The sequence below is a fragment of the Trichechus manatus genome, unplaced genomic scaffold (genome assembly GCF_000243295.1).
Source record: "Trichechus manatus latirostris isolate Lorelei unplaced genomic scaffold, TriManLat1.0 scaffold00180, whole genome shotgun sequence".
In the NCBI taxonomy this organism is placed as follows: Eukaryota; Metazoa; Chordata; class Mammalia; order Sirenia; family Trichechidae; genus Trichechus; species Trichechus manatus.
The window spans coordinates 1,906,773-1,929,338 of NW_004444116.1; the positions used below are offsets into that span (position 1 = coordinate 1,906,773).

General features: G+C 40.5%; 2 non-coding genes across 2 annotated transcripts; both read right to left on the bottom strand.

The window, feature by feature from the left end:
- Nucleotides 1-3,790: 3,790 nt before the first annotated feature.
- Nucleotides 3,791-3,862, bottom strand: TRNAA-UGC (transfer RNA alanine (anticodon UGC)). Its single transcript has one exon. It is a non-coding gene; the product is annotated as a tRNA-Ala (tRNA).
- Nucleotides 3,863-20,488: 16,626 nt separating this feature from the next.
- Nucleotides 20,489-20,562, bottom strand: TRNAT-CGU (transfer RNA threonine (anticodon CGU)). Its single transcript has one exon. It is a non-coding gene; the product is annotated as a tRNA-Thr (tRNA).
- Between the last annotated feature and the right edge of the window lie 2,004 nt (nucleotides 20,563-22,566).

The following is a 22,566-nucleotide window of genomic DNA, read 5'->3' on the forward strand; positions in this document are numbered from 1 at the left end:
TCGGGGAGATGCAATTTAAAGATTGCCCCTGGACGTTCGTTACCCTTGCTAAGCCTCTGCAGGGGCACAATTTCAGTGCTTGCCATAGGCTCTATTTTCCATAGCCTCTGGCTTGATATGGAGATTAATGTGCAGGATGCTTATTAGGGAGTACCTTTGGGATCTATACCCGTGGAAGGCAGGGAGTAGACACAAGATTGGGCAGGGAGAGAAATCAAACTGTGATGCAGGGCTGACAGCCTCAGCCCACCCCATGAAGAGTCTTGAATCAAAAATAGCCCACCCAAGTCCTTCCATGTTTGGCTGAAATGACAGGGTTTTCATACCCCTGCCCCTTGGGTCATTTGAGGTGAGCTGCTCCAAAAGGGTGTGATCTTGGGCAGGTAGCTCTCTACAGCTGAGACAACCCTGAAGCACCTGACAGCTAAAGATCATCTGCTAAATGCACTCTGAGCAGCTGGGGCAACAAGTTCTTCCTGAAGAGGGATATGGGCAAAGCATCTTTGTGTCAGTCACATTTAGTCATAGTGAATGTGTTTGTGTAATTGCCAAAGTACTGGCAGAGTTCTCTGCAGGATGGCTGGCTGTGCCATTCTGCCCTTTAACCAGTAGCGCAAACCAAAACCAAAAAAATAGGAAGAAAAAAATGAAATGGTTAAAGGATATTAACAGGCATTTACAAAAGAAGAGACACAAGAAGCTAACAAGGATGTGAAGCCATGCTCAAACTCATTAGTAAACAGAGAACTATAAAATCAAATAACAATAAAATTTCATGTTAAGAATGTAACCAATGTTACTGAACAACTTGTTTAGAAATTGCTGAATGGGACGCTGAACTGCTGTGTAAACCTTCACCAAAAACACAATATTATTTAAATAAAAAAAAACTCATGTTACACCACTGAAACTGGCAAAAGTAAGTAAATGTAAGTATATGTCAAAAGAGATTGATTGAATTGAATTGATTGATTGAATAATATTAATAGTTAGCAGGTTTATTATTGATTTGCAGTTGTTCTTTGAATAATCTAGAAATTATTTCATTGTTGGTTTTAAGTATCGCAGATAACATCTCCCAGTCTGTCATCTGTGTGATGATTTATTCTAAGCTACCCTTTGTTGAAAAGAAATCTTTAATTTTTATTTAATCAAATTTATCTTTCACCTTTTTTTGGCCTTATGAATTGTGCTTGGGAGAGTCTTGTGTGCCATTAGATGAGAATGGTAATAAAAATTATGATGATGCTACAAATGATAATGATGATGGCAGTTAACTTAGTGTATGCTTAATAGATCAGAAAGAGGTTTGTTATAATTTCTTTTTTAAAAAATGAGTCATGTCAGTAATTATGATGAAGACACAGAATCAAAATATCAATTATAAAAACATAATAACTCCTCTGCCTACTGATTGGGCAAACAGAATGAAGAAACTATGGAGAACAAGTTTATGTACCTCGTCGCCTCTTGCACGAGAAACAGTCATTTTTCCTTCAGAATCAGTTTCCCTGATTGAAGAAGACCCTTCCTAATCTCTATTGAGAATCCAATTTACCTGAGTTTCGTATGTTCTATGGTATACACTACTTAACAGCAGTTGGCTTCAGATGGAAATCAGGAAGTAGAAGAGAAGTTAGAGTAATGGACTTCCCTGTGCCAAAGATCTTGATGTTGTTGCAAGATTAATGACCAGAATAGGAGATACTCATTCATACATTATTCTCCCCCATACTGCTCCTCCTACCACCATAGAGTTGGTGGAGCAGCATCAAAAAGGTCCTAGCCCTGGAAGCAATGTGGCTTCTTTTGAACATTCGCATTTCTTTTTCAAAGTAAGATAAAGAAAGATGGCACTCACTTAGTTATTTTAAGTTCCTATAAATGTTCAGTGTGATTATATTTACATGTCACAGAACACAAGAAAAACCATGAGCACATAGGAGAATGTGGTATCTGTTTTCAATTTGCCACATTCTCATTCCTTAGGTCAACAGCTAGTGCACCAGAGCAAGTGTGATGTATTGAGAAGACAATTACAGGGGAATAATTAAGAATAGAAAAGCTTCTTCCTGGAGCCGAAAGGGAGAAAACATTCATCGTGTGATATTAGACAGGACATAGAGTAAATAGATGTTGGGGACTTCTGTGGAAGGATAAATTATATTTGCCACTCAAAAAAGAGATCCTTACAGGGATCAAAAATGTACTCAGTATCAGCATCTGACCAACTGAGACAGCTTCAAGTGGAATGATACATCAATAAAAAATAAATAAAAAACAAACAAATTATGTATTTAACTGCCTTTAATTCTGGCATTTTAATCTATTTTCAGGGTTGCTAAGGGGACAAAGCCAAATACTTTTCAGAATTCAGGCCATACAATGTCCTTTAAAGAGGCAAGTAAAGAGAGGAAATGCTGGGGATTAAATCTGAGCCCTCCAAGATAGGGTTTCTGCACTCCACCACTGAACCACATACACATAATTGATCTTTAGGACTCTTCTGATCATTGGCCAAAAATTCCACCAAATTGTATCTTTACATAGCTTCTTCTAGAAGACTTGTACCAAGAAGCGGGAAAGTTAGAAGTAACGACTAGTAGGGATACGGAAAGGGGAATAAAATAAACTATGAATCAAGAATGGATTAACCAGTAAGCAAGGTATGTACAGGCTTATATTAAGCAAGGTATGCCCAGGCTTAGTTGTGTTTACTTACTAATCTGTAGTGCACAATTTCACATAGTTTTCACACATCAAAGATGTGGTAAAAAATAACAGGTAAAATTGTGCACTACAGATTAGTAAGTAAGCACAAAAAGTGTAAGCCAAAGTGTAACTTGCTTATTGAGTAATCCGTCCCTGCCACGAATGAACAGGCAGATTGAGTAGCTGGAGGTTTTGTCTCTTTGTTGCTTGGTAGAGAAGACATAAGTGGAAAGACTAAGAATAGAACTGAGAACCTCATGTATGCAAATTATAAGCCCTGCCACTTCTTATATCCTTGCACCTATCCTGTTCTCACCCCAGTATTTGGTCAAAAAAAAAAAATTCTTTAACCTGATTTGTATAGCTCCTTGTGATGACTGTGTCAATAAATCTTGTTTTATGAGGGGGAAAAAAAAAGTCTTTAGGTCACCTAGTTGAACCATACCAGACCTCATTCAACAAGCAGTTGAAAAATTAGCTTACAGTGGGTTGTATATATGACATTCAAAAAAAGCATCACATTTCTGGGAAGACTAGAGTTTAAAAAAAAAAAAAAGTATGTTAGAGTAAATAGCTCAGACTTTTCTAAAATAAAGCACCGAGTCTGTCTTAAAAGAGGGGATGACACAAATGGCTAAGAAGAGAGAGAAGAATCATCTTGAACTGTGCTCCAGAGAATTACATTTCTGGTCACAAGTTATCCACCTTCAGTCAGTCCATCACTGTCTTCCTGCACAACAATGTAAGCACAACTCTGTAAACTGAGGGATTAAAATAGTATCTATGGGAAGAAAAGATGATAAAGAAACAAATCCAAACTATCACCACTCATAACTTGTTTCAGAGAAAGCCTTGATAGTCATTTTATCGTCCTGTGATGACGTTTAAAAGTGTTTTGAAATATTTATGATTTTGATATATTAAATTTATAAATTTTATTAACTGGAAGCATTTGGTTAATATTTATATGTTCCGAGTAATTCGATACATCTATTTTAGAATCTTCCAGTAATCTATTAATTTAAGTAGTGCTTGAATATGGACTTCAAATTCCTCGCCTGAGGAAAGTTAGCTAAAGTGGAGATGCCGGGGATCGAACCCGGGACCTCATACATGCAAAGCATGCGCTCTACCACTGAGCTACATCCCCAAAGACAAGCCAGTTTTCTTCCTTTTGATTGTTGGCTAATAGTTTTTCCTAAATGGTACGATTCAATCATGCACAATTCCGTGAGTTTTTTCGATCACATTCACAGAAGTATAATCAGGTCGATTTAACAAAAGCTTATTAAACAATACAGTCCGTAAGTCCCCTATACTATTCCTTAATATAATTTAGCAGAGTTTATTAATTGCATATTTATGTAATTTGATTAAGTTTGTTTCCTTCTCTAGCAAGGTAGCTTCAGATGGCAGAGCTGAGACTGTATCTATACCATCACTCTATCCCAAGCCCCTAGTATAGAGCCTGGCGCGCAGCAGCCAATCAATAAAGAGCGATGAGAAAAAAAAATTACAAGTGTACCCTGTTCTGTGTATGTGCTATGCTACGGTACAGAGAATCTTGCAGTGAAGCGCGTGTGTTGGGGGAAAATCACAAATATATAAACTGATAATTTCAATACAATATGGCAAGTGTTCTGACCAAGATAAGCGTATGTAACTACAATAGCACACAGGAAGTATACTACATTCTTGCGCAACAGTTGACCCCTCCAGCAGTCTTAAAGGACAAAACTTGGCCAAGTAAATAAAGGCCAAGAGTTGCACAGAAGGGCCAACTTAGGCTTGCAGCTGCGGGTGGCTGTGCCAAAATTTCGGCCAAAATTCTGGGTGGCGGTGGAACATTGATGCCCCCAGTAAGTACCAGGCAGTGATTTGCCCAGGCTCATAGCGGAGTCTTGTTGACCAGCAGGCGGAAGGCAATTTACTTTGGGCAGGGATAGACAGAAAAATGAGACTCGGTTTGCCGCTGGGTGGGACTGTTCTGGCTCCGCGTGACCCTATTGTACGGACATGGGGCTGGGGTGGTGTATTTGATAATTGTGCTGGTGACAGGAGGGGTAAGGGCTACCAATGTCCAGCGCTGACACCCGAGCTCTTGAACCGCCCCTCCCTGGTGCGGATGACCATTGTGCTCACTGGAGTGGACCGTTGAGTATCTTCCAGAACCATTCACAGTCCCAGCTCCCGGCATCTGTTCTCCGATCCCTTCAGCGACAAAAATATTCTCGCTCCCGCTCTCGCGGTTTAATTTCAGCCTTCAGACAACGGGTTGGGCAGTCTAATGTTCCTCGCAGGCCAAGCCTCTTTTCTCCTTTAGGACTTAGCTGGAATGCTCTGTTTACTTCCAGGTGTCATTTCTAGCTTTTGGGGCCACATCACGCTGCAGCCTGTGCCCCGCCTGCCTCGCACTCCTGCTCTCGTCCTGCCGGGCAAGTGTGGAGGGCAGGGATCCTATTCCTCACCCTCCACCAAGCCCTTTCTTCCTGGTTGCAGATTTCTTGACCTCCCCCTGTTCTTGTGCCGGTGAAGGTCCTTCTCCATGGTTGGAACAAGCCTTGCCCTGTCGCCAGTCGGGCTGCTGACGGGGCCTCTGGAGCACTTCGGGTCTCCCAGAAAATGCCCAGGAGCCCTGCCCTTTCCCAGACCGCTATGGGCACAGCCTGTTGGGAAGGAAGGAGAGAGAGGGAAAACAGCAGGGGAGTAAAAAAAAAAAAAAAAAAAAAAAAAAGGCAAACGCCAACATGAAACGTTTGGAATAGAGGGAGAGGGGCACAACAAACAGATAAATGTAAATCTCTAAAAATAAGCAATAAAGCGAATGATTTTACCCTCCAGCAAGGTGGTCTTACCAAAATTCCCCTTAATATGAGCTACCCACTCACTGCTATCGAGTGATTCCGAGTCATGGCGACCCTATATGACAAAGTAGAACTGCCCCATAGGGTTTCTAAGGCTGCAATCTTTACGGAAGCAGACTGCCACATCTTTCTCCCCTCGGAGCGGCTGCTCGATTCCAACCGCTGACCTTTCGGTTAGCAGTCGAGCACTTAACCATTGCGCCGCCAGGGCTCCTTTTAATTTGAGCAGGAGTCCGTAAACCAGTTGCCCTCTAGTGGATTCCGACTCATGGCGACTCCATGTGTGTCAGAGTAGAACTGTGCTCCACAGGATTTTCACGCAGTGACGTATGTGGCGCGACCATAGAGCAACTCGAGTTTACCGCCAAGTGTAGTGGGTAACAGCATGGCCAGGTACCCCTTCCCTCTTTCCGAGCCCCGACCGTAGAACTTCCCAGGGTCTCCCGCTCTGGCATCTCCCCATCACAGAGCTCACTTTTCCCAACCCACCAAACGCAGCTCCTCGGGGTCGCAAGTGGTTTCTGCGCAGGCCGAGGGCGGGAGGCCGGGCGTACTGTGGGGTGGACGTTGCCGGCACCTTTGCTCCTCTCTCGGATTTCCTGTTGCAGACGAACCGCGGGCCCCTGTTTGGGTCCAGTCGAAGAGGACTGCATTCTACCTTATGGATTTTCTAACTGAGGCCATGATTAAGAGACGCGGCCTGGTGTTCTATAATACTGCCAGCGGTGACTTTGTTGGACCCGCGCAAAATACATCAGAGCAAAAGCCAAGGACGTTTTCATCAATTAACAACGAAGGTCGGAGAATCAAAGACCTCCATTCCGCTTCTTCTTTGCCACCATAAGTGAGATTGACTGGTGCGTTGACCCGCCCTGGGAAAGCAAAGTCTTTAGATTCTGGTAGGAGAAAAGTTTCAGCTCACAAAGCTGAAACTTAAAGAACTGACCAGGAGTGGAGCCTGCGGCTTGGTTGGATGCATCGTGGGAAAACTGCCAGGGCCCGGATGCGGACAGAACCGATCCGTTGGTAGCTCTTTGTCGAATCAGGGAGCGATGGTGCATGGCCATTTTTAGTAGGGGAGGGATTTGTCTGGTGAATTCCGATACCAAACGAGACTCGGACAGGTTAACTATTACACGACCCACAAACGGTCGACGTTCTCAAATTCTTAGAGGTCCAGTCACCTGAGGTTGATGAGAGAACAGATCTTTCTTCCTCCTTTTTTTTTTTTGTGTTTCGTTTCCTTCGCTGTAGTTCAGTGGTAGCGTATTTGCTTTGCACATATCACGTCTTCAGTTCGATTCTTGGGGAGTCTGGCTACGGCATGTTATCTGTAGATGTGCTCTATCCTGGCTTTCTGCTTTTCTTAGCCTGCTTTTACTCGTCTTTATTTTCCTCTTTCCTTCTTTTCCTATGGCTAGTGGGTAGTTTCTTTAACGTTCAGGGACTTAGAAGTGTCAAGAGAAATGTCCACTGCTGTTTGTACTTATTCACTTATTTTTAAAAATTAATATTTTTCACCAAATATTTATATGCTATTTTATAAAATTAAAAAACTTAGATTTCCTCCCACATATTTAAATGTTTATTTTAATAAACAGCTGTAAAAAATTCAGGCTTGAAATGTCAAATCATTTTATCTTTAAGTGCTGGAAACACCTTACCAAAAACCCAAAACCAAAAACCAAACCCGTTGCCGACGAGTGAATTCCAACTCATACCGACAATTTTCGGTTAGCAGCGTTTAACCATTATGCCACTAGGGCTCCTTCTGCAAACACCTTAATACTGTGTTATTGTTTAAAAAATGATACAAGAAATGCTATCTTTATCAATACCTTACACCAATGGTTCTTGAAGTTTAGAACCATCTGCAGGGCTTATTAAAACACAAATTGCTGGGGGCCACCCCCAGAGTTTCTGATTCATTAGGTCTGGGCGGCGGGGGGGGGGGGAGGACAAGAATTTGTGTTTTTAACAAGATCCAGGTGATGCTGATACTGTTGGTCCAAAGACCACACTTTGAGGACCATCATCTTATACTAAAATCCATTTCAAAAGTGTTATATTCTTAATTTATATTTCAATCTTCAGCATGTCTCTTACACTTTCTATTTCCCAGGATACAGGTTTACTCACCCAATCTACAGAGGGGGATTTTCCTTCTTACACCAGGCTGAGATTTAGATTCACTTTGATTGTGGATAATTCGGGCCCTGAGCATGACACTTAGGGGCACCTTGCAAGATGGTTGTATCTGAGGCTTTATGCAGCTGGATTGGCTCTGTTTATGGTAAGACTTTGTAGTATACATCGAGAAATTTCCCAGTGGCTTGCTGCAACCATCTATGTTTCTATATTTTCTGATGCCAGGCTTTCCAAAAGGCTCTTGATCTGAATGACTTATGTGTATGGTCCTATTCAGATAAAAACCAATTTTGAAACTGCTTATTCAGAGCTGGTCAGATTCAGATGAATCTAAAGTCTTTAGTGACATGGTTCACACAAACTAGAGCTTCTTTCTGACACTCAAGACTGTAATAGTCACATACTTCTTGCACAACAAACTACACAAAATATATTTTAAGAAAATTTGATCAAACATAAAGAAAATTGTGTATGTGACAGGGACTGTACCATTGAGCATTCTGTGGGGAGATAGCTCAGCACTAAAGCATTTCCTTTGCATGCCAGAGGTCCTGGATTCGACTGCCATCATCTCCAGCTTCTGTTGCTCCTGGGACTCATTTAAGGCTGTTAGGTGGCAAATATTGATGAACACATATATTTGGTTTTAGCACTTTTGATATTCCTAAGCATTTTAAACTTTAAATAACTAAGTGAAATTTCATCTTGCATCCTAGTTCAAAAGACAAAAATGATGCTGCTGAAAAGAGTTTTCTGAGCTGATAATACCAAGGCCTCTCAGACCCTGATGCTATCTATAATCTTTCTTTGAGGGGAAGTAGTTAAGAGAGGAGGTTAAGCTGAGAAAATAGATTGATTTCCATTCCTATGCTTTTTTCTCCCACAACTCTGATCTTTGTCACAACTACTTCTATGCCCCAAGGCCATAAACAATATTTTATTTCTTATTCCTTATATTTTGGAAGAGATCATATTTTAAGTAAATTGCTGAATAGAAAGTACAGTAATAGTATAAATGTATAAAAGTATGACTAATTTGTAATTAGTTGGCCGACTGAAGCAAAGAAGGCAAAGAGGAGAAATTATAGGCAAAGAACAGTCTCTCAGGTAAAAGGACAGAGTTGGTTAGAAATGGCTGCAAGAGAGGAAGGGCTTTTATCAGCTGCTCCTTAGTTCTTTTTTAAACTGGCAAAAACTGCTTTTGTCAGTTAACATAAGGACAAAGGTTACAATGTTCTCTAAAATCATGAGCTGAGAAAGTTTACTCTTGGAAATCATGTCAGGAAGAATGGAACATCCTACTAGTGCCTCGATTATCTGAGCCATGTGGATCACTTTGACATAGAAATTCAGCCTTGATTTCCAACCAACGCCAAAGTTTCAGGCACATCTTTTAATATTTATTTTAACTCTGTAGTTTCAAGAAAACAGAATACTGAGTCCTTGTCTCAGCCAAGGCCTGATGCTAACCACTTTACCCATAGCCCTGCTTTGCTTTTGTTCTATTTGATTTGGTGAAAGCCAACACGTCTATTTGCATTTTTCCCTTGTCTAAGCAAGAATTGAATTAAGCTTTTATGTGTTAAGGTTGAGCAATTTTAATTTAGTTAACATTTTGAACATGGAAACTAAAAATGGATATTCTGAAGGTAAGAGGTTAATAAACAGAAGCTTGTCTTTTGATAAAAATAAAAATTAAAGTTCATGAACTTAGTAAAGATCTGCTTAAGACATAAAGAACCAACTACGTAAATAAATATATTGGACTCTGACTCATGATGACTGTCTTAGGCTGGGTTCTCTAGAGAAGCAAAAACAGTGAAGTGTGTATATATACATATAGATGTAGAGACAGAAATTTACCTCAAGGAAATGGCTCACGCAGTTGTAGAGGGTGACAAGTCCCAAGTCCTTGGGTCAGGCATCAGGCTGGAAGCTTCTCCTGACTCACGTAGCTGCAGGAGCTGAAGAACTCAAGATAGGTAGGTCAGACAGCAGGCTGCTGGCTCACAGGCTGTGGAGGCTGCTGAATCCCAAGATCAGCAGGCGATACAACAGGCCAATGGCTCAACTCCCAAGAACTGGAGATCAGATGATGAGGAACCAGAAGCAGGATCCAGAGCAAGCAAAAGTCAGCGAGGTTTGCCAGGAAGTCCATATATATTGGATACAGATCACACCCCCAAGGAAACTCCCCTTACAAGAGATTGGCTGATCACATCATGGAGGTGATTATATCATAAAATGGAGGATTATTATATCATTACATAACTGCCAAACTACATCATCCCATAACTGCAAAACCACTGAGAATCATGGCCCAGCCAAGTTGACACACAATCTTAACCATCACGGACCACCCCTTGTCAACCTGGCACCTGTGCACATCTCCTTAAACCATACACAATCTCTAAATAAAGACAACTACAAAGTCATACTTACTCCTAACATGATACGACTCACATGCAAACAATCAAAAACACATTAATCCTGTTTACATCCTATATTTTACAAGTGAAGAAAAAAAATTTTTTTGATATAAGGCAGGAATACTCATAATAATTACAGTTCTTGTTTCTGCAATTGGTTACCTGGTTGTAACTGGTATTTAGAACTACCTTCTTCCACCACCCATTCAGTATTCCTTTTGCACTAGCGAGCACTTCAGCTGGTTCGGTTCTTTTCCTGGTGGGGTGACTCAAACCTTCATTCCTGAAGGATCTGTCATTAGTAGTCATGTCACAATTGAGGTGTTGTAGTTTTCCATTTACTTTAATTATACGACATGGCAGTACTAAGAGACATCTTAAGGGATCACCTATATTCAAGACACTCTTCTTTACTTCCGTTACATAATATCAATCTAATTTCTCCTTGGTAATTAGATTCACTCACACAAGCCAATACAGTAAGTTCCTTCTTTGCCTGTTAATCCAGAGGCATAAGGAGCCCAAAGTGGCTGGATTGCATTCTTAATTTCCAGTTCAATGCAATGAGTGTTGTGTCTTCTGGTGAGAGCATTCCTCTCTTTGGAACTAAGACCTCTAGACCCATGGAGCATAGGGTCCCGGGGACATGAAGCAAAAATTTACGAGTGGGTCAGTAGGGGTAATAGTGAGTGGCGCCACTACCATTTACACCCCTTGATTCCTGGACCCATGAATTCTGGCTATGGAAGAAGCAACACAATATATCGGACGCTGGTTTAGAGCACATATAGCCTCCTGGAGAACACTGCCCCAATCCCGCAAGGTGTAGCCACCTAGCTGGTGCCATAATTGTGTCTTTAGAAGGCCATTCCATCATTCTATCAAGGCAGCTACTTCAGATGATGGGGAACATGATAAGACCAGTGAATCCCATGAGCATGGGCGCATTGCCACACTTCATTTGGTGTAAAGCGAGTCCCTTGATCCAAGGCAATGCTGTCTGGGATACCATGATGGTGAAAGGCATTCTGTAAGTCCATGGATGGTAGTTTTGGCAGAAGCACTGCATGCAGGGAAAGAAAATCCATATCCAGAGGAAGTGTCTATTCCAGTAAGAACATAATGGTGCCCTCTGCATAATGGAAGCAGTCCAATGTAATCAACCTGCCACCAGGTTGCTGGCTGATCACCTCGAGGAATGGTGCCATATCAGGGACTCAGTGTTGGTTTCTGCTGCTGACAGATTGGGCATTCAACCATGGCTGTAGTCAAGTCAGCCTTGGTGAGTGGAAGTACATGTTGCTGAGCTTATGCGTAACCTCCATCCCTGCCACCGTGGCCACTTTGTTCACTGGGCAATGACGGGAGTGGCTGCAGAAAGAGGATGACTGGTTTCCACAGAACACATCATTCTATCCACTTGATTGTTAAAATTATCCTCTGTGAGGTCACCCTTTGGTGAGTGTTATGGATTGAATCGTGTCCCCATAAAATATGCATCAACTTGGCTAAGCCATGATTCTTAGTATTGTGTGATTGTCCACCATTTTGTCATCTGATGTTATTTTCCTATGTGTTGTAAATCCTACCTCTATGATGTTAAAGAGGCAAGATTAGAGGCAGTTATGTTAATGGGGCAGGACTCAATCTACAAGATTAGGTTATATCTTGAGTCAATCTCTTTTGAGATGTAAAAGAGAGAAGCAAGCAGAGAGACAGGGGAACCTTCTACCACCAAGAAAGCAGAACCAAGAGCAGAGTGCACCTTTTGTACCTGGAGTCTTTGCACTGAGAAGCTCCTAGACTAGGGGAGAAATAATAATAAGGACCTTCTCCCAAAGCTGGCAGAAAGAGAAAGCCTTCCTCTGAAGCTGGCACCCTGAATTCGGACTTCTAGCCTCCTAAACTGTGAGACAATAAATTTCTCTGTCAACGCTGTCTGCTTGTGGTATTTCTGTTATAGCAGCACTAGATAACCAAGACAGTGAGCATTCACATGAGACACAAATATCTTCACTTCTTTTGCCCATTCAGAGGTCTATCCACATACCTCTTCCCCATAGCTGCTTGTCTCCAATTTTCCAGTTGTATTCCTTCTAAGTCCCTGACCATTCAGCCAAAGCATTGGACACAGCCTATGAATCAGCATACGATTGCACATCTGGCCATTATTCCTTTCAAGCAAAGTGAACAACCAGGTGCACTGCTTGAACTTCTGTCCATTGGGGGGATTTCCCTTCGCCACTGTCCTTCAGGGAGGTCCCAGAAAGGGGCTGTAGTGCTGTCGCTGTCCACTTTAGAGTGGTGCCTGCATATCGTGTGGAACTATCTGTAAACCAGGCACGAGTTTTCTTTTTCTCAGTCAACTGATCATAGGAACTCCCCAAGAGGCCATAGGTGCAGACTGGGAGAGGGCAGATAATGTGACAGGAGTGAAGATCATGGGCATCTGGCCACTTCCTCATGCAACTTACTTGTGCCTTTGTCCTTCTCAGGCTTGATCTTGTATATACCACTTCCATTTAATGATGGAGTGCTGCTGTTCATGTCAAATTTTATGGCTCTGTGGGACAGACAACATCCAGTTCATGATAGACAGCTCAGGCCACATGGTGACTTGGTGGCCCATGGTTAAGCATTCAGTCTGTACTAAGGCCCAGTAACAAACCAAAAGTTGTTTCTCAAAAGGAGAGTAGTTATCTGCAGAGGATGTCACGGCTTTGCTCCAGAATCTTAAGGGTCTGTGCTGTGATTCACCAATAGGGGCCTGCAAAGACTCCAAACAGTATCTCTATCTGCCACTGACACTCGAAGCACCATTGGATCAGCCAGATCATATGGCCCAAGTGGCAGCGTGGCTTGCACGACAGCTTGAACCTGTTGCAGATCCTTCTTTTGTTCTGGGCCCAACTCAAAACTGGCAGTTTTTCAAGTCACTTGATAAACAGGCTGGAGTAGCACACAAATGAGGGATATATTGCCTCCAAAATCCAAAAAGACCCCCCAGGCATTGTGTCTACTTTTTAGTTGTGGGAGGGACCAGATGCAATAACTTATCCTTCACTTTAGAAAAAATATCTTGACGTGCCCCACACCACTGGACCCCTCCTCTAGAAATTTCACTGAGAGGGAAAGTGTCTGTATTTTTTGTGGGATTAGTTTCCCACCCTCTAGCATGCAAATGTTTTACCCATAAGTCCAGAGTCATTGAACTTCTTCCTTACTAGGTCCAATCAGCATAATGTCATCAATGTAATGGGCCAGTGTGACAGCTTGTTGAAGGGAAAGGTGATCAAGATCACTGTAGACTAAATTATGACATAGGGCTGGAGAGTTGATATATCCCTGAGGTAGGACACTGAAAGTGAATTGCTGGTCTTGACAGCTGAAGGCAAACTGCTTCTGGTGTTCCTTCAAAACCAGAATTGAGAAAAAGACATTGGCAGATCAATAGCTGCATACCAGGCAGGAGATGTGTTAATTTGCTCAAGCAATGAAACCACATCTGGAACAGCATCTGTAATTAGAGTCACCACCTGATTAAGTTTATGAGAATCCACTGTCACTCTCCAAGATCCATCCATTTTTTGCATCTGCCAAATAGGTGAGTTGAATGGGGGTGTGGTGGGAATTACCACCCTTGCATCCTTCAAGTCCTTGATGGTAGAAGTAATCTCTGCAATCCCTCTAGGAATGTGATATTGCTTTTGGTTTACTATTTTCCTAGGTAGGGGCAGTTCTAATGGCTTCCACTTGGCTTTTCCTACCATAATAGGCCTTACTCTACTTGTCAGTGACCAAAGTAGGGCTTCTGCCAGTTGCTGAGTATATCTATTCCAATTATGCATTCTGGAACTGGGGAAATCATTACAGGATGGGTTCCAGGACCCACTGGACCCCCTGTGAGATGAACGTGAGCTAAGTCTTCATTAATAACCTGACCTCCATACACCCCTACTCTAACTGGAGGGCCCCAGTGATGTTTTGGGTCTCCTGGAATTAGTGTCAGTTAAGAGCCAGTATCCAGTAATCCCGGAAAAATCTGATTATTTCCTTTTCCTCAATGAACACTCGCTCTTGTAAAAGGCGATGGATTCCTTTGGGGAAGGCTGGAATAAAGATTAACACTACAAGTTTTTTGCACTGCAGTGAGGTCCCTCCTCAAGTGGATCCAGCCTTCATTCAAGGGGGTGTGGGTTTGTGAACTGGCTCAAGTCCAGGAATTGATTGAGGGGCTGTGACTCTATTCTGGCACTTTGAGATAGACTGCTGTTCACTTGACCTAGAATTCTTCTGCTTGTACAGATCAAGTAAATACTTCACAGATTTCCCATGTATTTCCTACTTAGGAAAAGTCAGACTATTCTGATTACTGCTTTGACTCTGCTATCCATTACAGTAACCATGCCCACCTTGTCTTTGTTGATTGAATGCCACCAGTTGGCCCCTACCGCCACAGGGTCCAATCAACTCCACTGTAGTTAGGTGTCTTACTTCAGTTAAGGCAGTTCCCACTGTCAAATCTGACTTACATAAAATAGCAATCACAGGAGTTTTCAAGGATGCTGGGGCTCCTTTCACAAATCTGTTCTTCACAGTTGTGGTGTATCCTCTGGGCATCCATGTGTGAGTCTGTGGGTCCAGCCTCATAAATCCATTCCAAAAAGCCAATTTCCCTAAGCCTTTGGACTCTTTCTTCTATGGTATACTAAGGCAGGTCTGGTACTTCAGTTTGATTTAGTGTAGGCCACCGCATAATCCATGCTTCAGCATGCCAACCATATAAGCTGTTAGATCCTTTCCTAACCTTTCAAGCTGAAACACTGAATGAGGAATGTGTGCTTAGTGGGCCCATATCAATAAACTCAGACTGAAAGTTTCAGTTCGAATCTTCATTGAAAGTTTCTGATAAATGAAGGAAGGGAGAGAGGAAGGGAGGTAGATTGGGACAAGAAATTTACTTAGTAAAGCCTTCAATATGTGTTTAATTCTAAATGCTGTTTAGGAAATTTTTTTTTAAATAACTTTTTTTTTATAGTTTACAAAAAGTATTTTATTAATTTTGTTTCCTGTTCTTTTCACAACCCAGTGAAAAATAGAAGAGTTTACATTTGTTGAATATGGTTGATTGGTATTCAGCATCCATTTCTACTTTATTCTGTTGACTTTCTACACTGGAGAGCCGGGAAAGCCAAAAAATACATTTCCCAGACTTCCTTCAAGCTAAGGATTTTGATGCAAATGAGGTCTAACCAATTAGTAGATACACATCTCTGAGATTTAGAAGGCAGGATATTTGGATATTTTCAGCTAGCAAACAAGATCGTGGACTCATGGTTTGTCTGCAGCAGTGTTATAGAGTCTAGTCTCTAACTTTATAGGACTAGGGTAGTGGCAGAGAAAGTAGACATAGTCCGTGTTACAGTGCCCAGTCACAGCTTCATGAGTTTGGGAAGTAGTTAGAGAGAAAATAGTCTCCTAACCCTAACTTTGTGTTTCCAGCTGCAGTGGTATGTTCTGAGTTTCAGCAATTTGATTAGTAGTCTCCTCTATAGATTAGTTCTATAGATTTTTTTTTGGGTGGGGGAGTCATACTTGAAGGTCTAATGTCTATTTCTCAGCCACTTCTAATGATTACATAATAATACAATTTCCTGTATTTGATGACTTACTGTTTAAAATGCTTAGAGTGATTCCTGTTTCCTTCACCAAACTCTGATTTTTCAGATTAAGAAATCTGAAAATATATGCTAGTAATGAGTTATAACCTATGAATAAAATAAGAATCCATGAGTCCATGTAAATAAACAAATAAGTGGAGGAGAAGGAAATGTTCTTCCATTTATAGTAGAAAGTCAACTAGTACATGTAGAGTGAATGATGGATTTAGAAAATCATCATTTGGTGATCATCATATTAATACTTCAGGTAAGAATAGTCAATGGGTGTTAAATCAGGTGGGTAAAAGTTGAATGATGAGATATTTACATAGTCTCAAACTATCTCCTCATAGATATTTACTGATTTTTAATTAAGAGGAAAAAGTAGTAATTTTACAGTGGAAAAATCTGGCAGATTCCACCATAACATCACTGATAATGAGACAACTGTGTCTCCTGATATGATACACTGGAAAGGACACAATATCAGTTCTTTGATATTGCTGCTTAAAATACTCAGTCTGAATCTAATCGTGAAGAAACAAGAGACAAACCCAAACTGAGGAATATATTACAAAATAACTGTCCTATAATCTTCAAAAATGCCAATGTCACCAAAGAAAAAGAAAGCCTACAGATTAAAGGAGATGAAAGAGACATGGCAACTGAACTCAACACATTATGAAAGATTTTCTTCTGTTATAAAGGACATTATAGGAACAATTAGCAAAATCTGAATAAGACGTGTGTATTAGATAGTAGTATTGTGTCAATATTAATTTAATGATTTTGGTCATTGTACTGTGGTGATGTAACAGAATGTTCTTGTTATTAGGGAACATATACTGAAGTATTTAGGGATAAAGGGCTATCATATCTACAACTTACTCTTAAATGGTTCTATATAATATAGAATAAACCGTTTAGTTTATTCTCTCACTTAAGGTAAAAAGTTCATCTTTGGGAATTTAAGTGAAGGATATATAGGAATTCCTATTCTTGCAACTTTTCTGTAAAATGAAGTTATTTCAAAACGTAAAAATTAAAAAGAAAAGAATGAAACATAGGCCGGGGTACTCAAGACACTCAATAAAAGTCCACATCTGGCTAATGGCAGATACAGGACGTACATAGACTTTGTCACTCAAAATTACATGTTCCTTTCCCTTCTGTGCATGATTAGTCACTTGATTAACTGTCTTTTTTATGCACTTATTTGTGCATAGATTATTTACAAAAAAATTTGATCCATTGAATGAGGATTGATTTTCCCAGAGGAAGGAAAGCAACCCAGTATTGAATTGGGAGATGCTTCATTTTTCAATGTGTGCCCCACTGCAGGATCCTAGCAGTTCCTTGTTGAGTTTGCACTGTAATGAGACTGACTCAGCTGTTTGCTGAATTTGAGGAAACTGCAGAGCTCGCTTAAGGCCCTTTAGACAACCTCTCTTGAGGATCAAAAGACCTTAGAGGATTTGACCTCCAATTTCTCTTACTTCGGCAGCTAAGCATTTCCAATAAGAAACAGAATGGAGGGCTAAAATTTCCAAAGAGAACTCCCAGGTAGCCCAATAGAATGCTCATTAAAATATTAGCAAGCTCATCACCATTAAGTAAAGAGAGAAAGAAGATAGGATTCTTTCCTTATTGATCTATAATTAGGCAAAGGCAATGGATGCATCAACTTAATTTTTCTGTCAAATTTTTACTCTTTAACGTTTTCGAAAGTAGTCACCTGTGAGTAATAACTTCCTTGGGGTTGCAGAAATAGGCTCTTTCTCAATTTTGTGGTTTCCCCCTGAAAATGCGATGACATTCCCTTTGATTATTTCTTGTATTTACACTTTCTGCACCTCTATTTATGTTGCTTAAAATCTCCTCTTTCTTTTTTTATTTTAAAGCTATTTGCCAAAAAGGAAACAATTTTGGAGAACAAATCCCAAACTTCATATTTTTATTTCTTGACTAGCAATATTTTGAAATGAGTATATGTTCATATCTGCCTCCACATGGATTCCCTGATTGCTTTTAAGATAAAATTAAAACTCCCAACTATAGCCTCTAAAAGCCTGACATGGTTTAGGCCCATCCTCCTCTAGCTTCATATCTCATGCTGTTCACCTACATCCTTCCACTGTAGCCGTATTGGCTTTCCTTCAGTCTTATGCACTTTGCCTGACTTCCTCTGCCCGAAATATTCTATGCTCTGCCTCTTTCCTATACTGTTCTTTCCTTTCTTTGCAACTCAAGTCTCCCCCCTGATCTCCTTGACTTAACCAAATTCCTCTTACTTGTTCTAAATCTCACTAATTACGTTTTGTAGCACTTATCACATCCACAATGTTTTATTTATGTTTGTAATTATTTGATTAATGTCTGTCCTCCCAACTAAGCTCTTATCCTCTCTTTGGTAGACCAGACCTATTTAATTCACATTTCCACAAGCTAGCATAAGTAGGCATTCAATATATAATTTTTGGATGAATGATTGAATGAATGAATGAGCTCCATAACCATCAACTAAAATAGATAAAGACATCTTCAACTGCTTGGTATTAGCTTTAAGAGGAACTTGTCTATCCACAGAATCCCTTCCAAAATTCATTTCAGTGATTTTACGTCCAGAAGCAAAAAGAGAAATATAATTTCTTGGAATTGACATACTGGCCCAGATTCATGATCCCGCAGTCCAACCATCTGCCTCTAATGGCTGAATTTTAAAAAAACTAAGGAAAGGGAATGACAGTCATACAAAAATCAGCACCATTATGGATTGAATTGTGTCCCCCCAAAATATGCGTTGTAAATTCTAACCCCTATACCTGTGGATGTAATCCCACTTGGGATAGAGGTTTCCATGTTATGCTGATAAGGCCACTATCAGTGTAGAGTGTATTTTAAACTAATCACTTTATAAAAGAGTAGACTAGGCACAGAAGCAAGCAAGCGCAGATGAGAGAAGAGAGCTGCCAGTGGCATCACTAGGGTTAATATTACCCCGTGCAGTAACTTATGGTGCCACCTCCCCCTCCCCACCCCCCATGGACCTCCTCGGGTACCAGACCATACAGAATCTTTAGTAATGTTTTTTGTACTAATATTACTCATAAATCCTATTCCCTTATATCATTCCTTCTTTTCCTTTAATTACTACTTCATTCTCAAAAAAGTTATTGATATAGGTTCACAAATTACCACAATATTGTAGCTAAAACACCAGAAAATTTGACAAAATCAGTGACTATAAAAACACCTACAGCAACGAAAACGACAGCGGGTGCTTTTAGCGTGCAGATGAAATCACGTTATTGGAAGCGTCATTGTAATTTTGCTGTTATGAGTAACTACAGGGACATTTTTATAAAAAAAATTTCTGCTGAAACACTGCACAAAAATTTTATAGACAGTCATTTTGGTGTCACCTCCTCTGACAGTGTTATCCTGTGCATTCCGCACCGCCACATTCCCCTAGTGACACCACTGATAGATGCCACACCACATGAAGGTCGCCAAGGAATGGAGGAACAGAAGCTGAAAAGAGACAAAGACCTTCCTCTAGAGAAGACAGAGAAAACCTACTCCTAGAGTCAACGCCCTCAATTCAGACTTCTAGCCTCTTAACTGCGAGAAAATACATTTCTGCTTGCTAAATTTGTATCTCTTGTATCTCCCACTTGTATCTCTGTTAAAACCAAACCCAAACCCATTGCATGTGAATTCGAACTGCGGACCTTTTGGTTAGCAGGCAAGCTCTTTACTACACCACCAGTGCTCCACATCTCTGTTATGGCAGCACTAAGAAACTAAGACAAACATCAAGAAATAAAATCGGTTCCTAAAACAACTCATTTCCTTAACACCAATTCGTGATTTACAAAAGTCAAGGATTTCTTTCAGTACTCCATGGACACCCAAGGGACTAAGGAGGTCAGTGAACACCTTGAAAGTATATGCAAAATTTATTGATATGCCTTTTTTTTGGTCATGGGCCAAAGTTTTCATCAGATAATGAAATAAGTTTATGGCTCATACAAGTTTAGGTATTATTATTCCTAAACCATACTGGATACTGTTTGCTTTTATAAATAAGATTATTTGGTATTTAAGATCAGGACTTTTAACTGAGAAATACCAACTTTAAATTCTAGCTTGATTATTTCCTAGCTGTGCAATTTGGACAAGTTACTTCACTTCTCTCCAATTTTCAGTTTCCTCATCTGTAAAATGTACATAGTAAGGCTTGCTTTTGAGAGTATTTCTTGGTATTAAAAGTATGAGAGAAAATACAAAACACAACACAGTAAGTGTTCAAGAAATGGTAATCATTTTTCATCCATGATTTAAGTAAGAGTGCTTAGAGTTTGAGAAACCAGCGGAATATATTTTTAAATGGGTTGTATTTAAGACTTTTCATTTTATTTTAGAAATTGTTGATCCATGACTGATTTTAAACCCCCAGGAACAATTAAATCCCAATATATTTGTGTGATAGATCATCAGTACAGAACTTGAGTTTTTGAGTACGTAGGTGGAATGAGGGAAGTTTGGAGAGATCACAGGTCCGAGAAGTGGATTTGACATTGTGATTTAAGGTAATTTCAGACTAAAAATTAAAACATATTTTCAAATATTTTCTCCTAAGTCAAGGGACCAATTTAAAACCTGGCAAAAAATAAGGCCCTGCTGGGATTCGAACCCAGGATCTCCTGTTTACGAGACAGGCGCTTTAGCCAACTAAGCCACAGAGCCGGAGACACCAAAGGTATGGCATCTTTTGTGAACAAATCGTACTTGATCAGGTGAAGAGCTATCTTGTCTTACTGCACGCACTTTTCGAATAGATCTGACTTCGTACTAAAGCCACTCTTGGAAAGGAATTCTGGAACTTAGACTCTCTTCAAGCTTAACAACACACACACACACATGCATACATGCACTAACACAATCGCTTAGAAAATGTACTAGAACAACGTCAGCGTGTCCCCCGAGGGCAGATGAAAGCACAGAACCGGCGAGAGCAGAGACGAGCCGAGTGCTCAGTGAGGGAAGAGGGGGCCTCCCTGAGTGAGACCAGAACCTTTTTTATATTCCACTGGATTGCAGTAATTGAGAACTGTCAAGTAATTGAATATTCCAAAAGTTAAGTGAAAGGCTCTTCTATTAAAATAAATCAGGTACAACTTTTATCAAATTAATGACATTCCTGGCCGTTAGGAGATGGCACGCGTGTGCTTTGAAAAACAAACAAAAACGCAGAACACGTTCAGGCTCTCCTAAGAGCTGTCAGATCTTACTCCGCTTGATACTCCCAGGACCGGGCTTGATCAGGGCTCTCTTAACAGTTTTACGGTTCAAATTCCAAGACTTGTTCCTTGCCCGAGGCAGGGAAATGACCTCTTGCTCTTTGGAGGTGAACAGATGGAAACCACAGCTTGCAGGGGTTGTGGAGATGTCATAGGAAAATTCCTCATTTTCTGTTCTGCCTTCCTCATTTTGAGACTACAAGAGGATGCTTTTTAGTACCTTCTTCACTTTATTTGGAAGTTAAATAAACATTAAATGATTGAAAAATCACAAAATCAGGAATCCATTCTTAAACTGTTAAAGTTTGGGTCCTAGTTTTCCGCCTTTAATTAGAATTGAGGGTGATGCTGAAAAGGAAGAGAGTTCACCGAATATGCAAGTACCACCGCACATCTATCCAGCTTTCATGGCCTTGTTAAAAAGACAACAAGGAGGAGTCCAAAATTATTTCTTTAACCAAACTAAGGCTGAAAGGGCCTCTGGAACTGGCCCAAAACCCAAAAAAAAACCAGTTGCCATTGAGTCTGTTCCCACTCACGGCGACCACATGTGTGCAGAGTAGAACTGCTCCATAGGGTTTTCAAGGCTGTGACCTTTTGAAAGCAGATCACCAGACCTGTCTTCTGAGGGACCTCTGAGTGGGTTTGCACAGCCAACCTTTTGGTTAGTAGCCGAGCGGTTGACCATTTGCATGACCCAGGGACTGCTCTGGGGCTGGCAGAGCCCTTGAATCTTAAAGTCTTTCTTAATTCCTGTCTTGAGTCAAACGTTTGGCATTACCATTTTCAATCCCACTCAGAATGTTTTTTTGGTGAATATAAACTTATTTTCTCATTAACCAGGATGGTCACTTTTTAATTTAGTATATATTAGCAAAATGCTAGGTTTAGGACTACCATTATTACTCCAGTTACAATTACTGTATATTTACCAAGTTTGGAAAGCACCTCAAAAATCATAAAGGACCAGAAATCATGCCATTTTGAAATCTGATTAGTCAAATTGTCTATAATCAGGATTGTATAAATTTTAGGCACAAAAGTACAATTGAGATGACAGTATTTGCAGTGAAGTATTGTTCAAGTAGATGTTCAGGTGGCACAAATGGTTTGTGCTAGACTACTAGCCTAAAGGTTGGTGGTTTGAACTCACCCAGAGGCGCTGTCCTGGCGATCTGCTTCCATAAAAATTACAGCTAAGAAAACCCTATGGAGCAGTTCTACTTTTTAACACAGGGGGTTTCTATAAGTTGGAATTGACTTAATAGCAATACAGTTTTTTTTTTTTATTTTGGTAGTGTTCAATAAAAGTGACAATAGTGAGTATTTACTGTGTGTCAGGTGCTGAAATAAGTTCTGTGGATACTACTGGGTACAAGACGGCTACAGATGATAGAATATCCAACTTGAATTTTTCATAAATTACATTATTATTGTTGCTGTTAAGTCG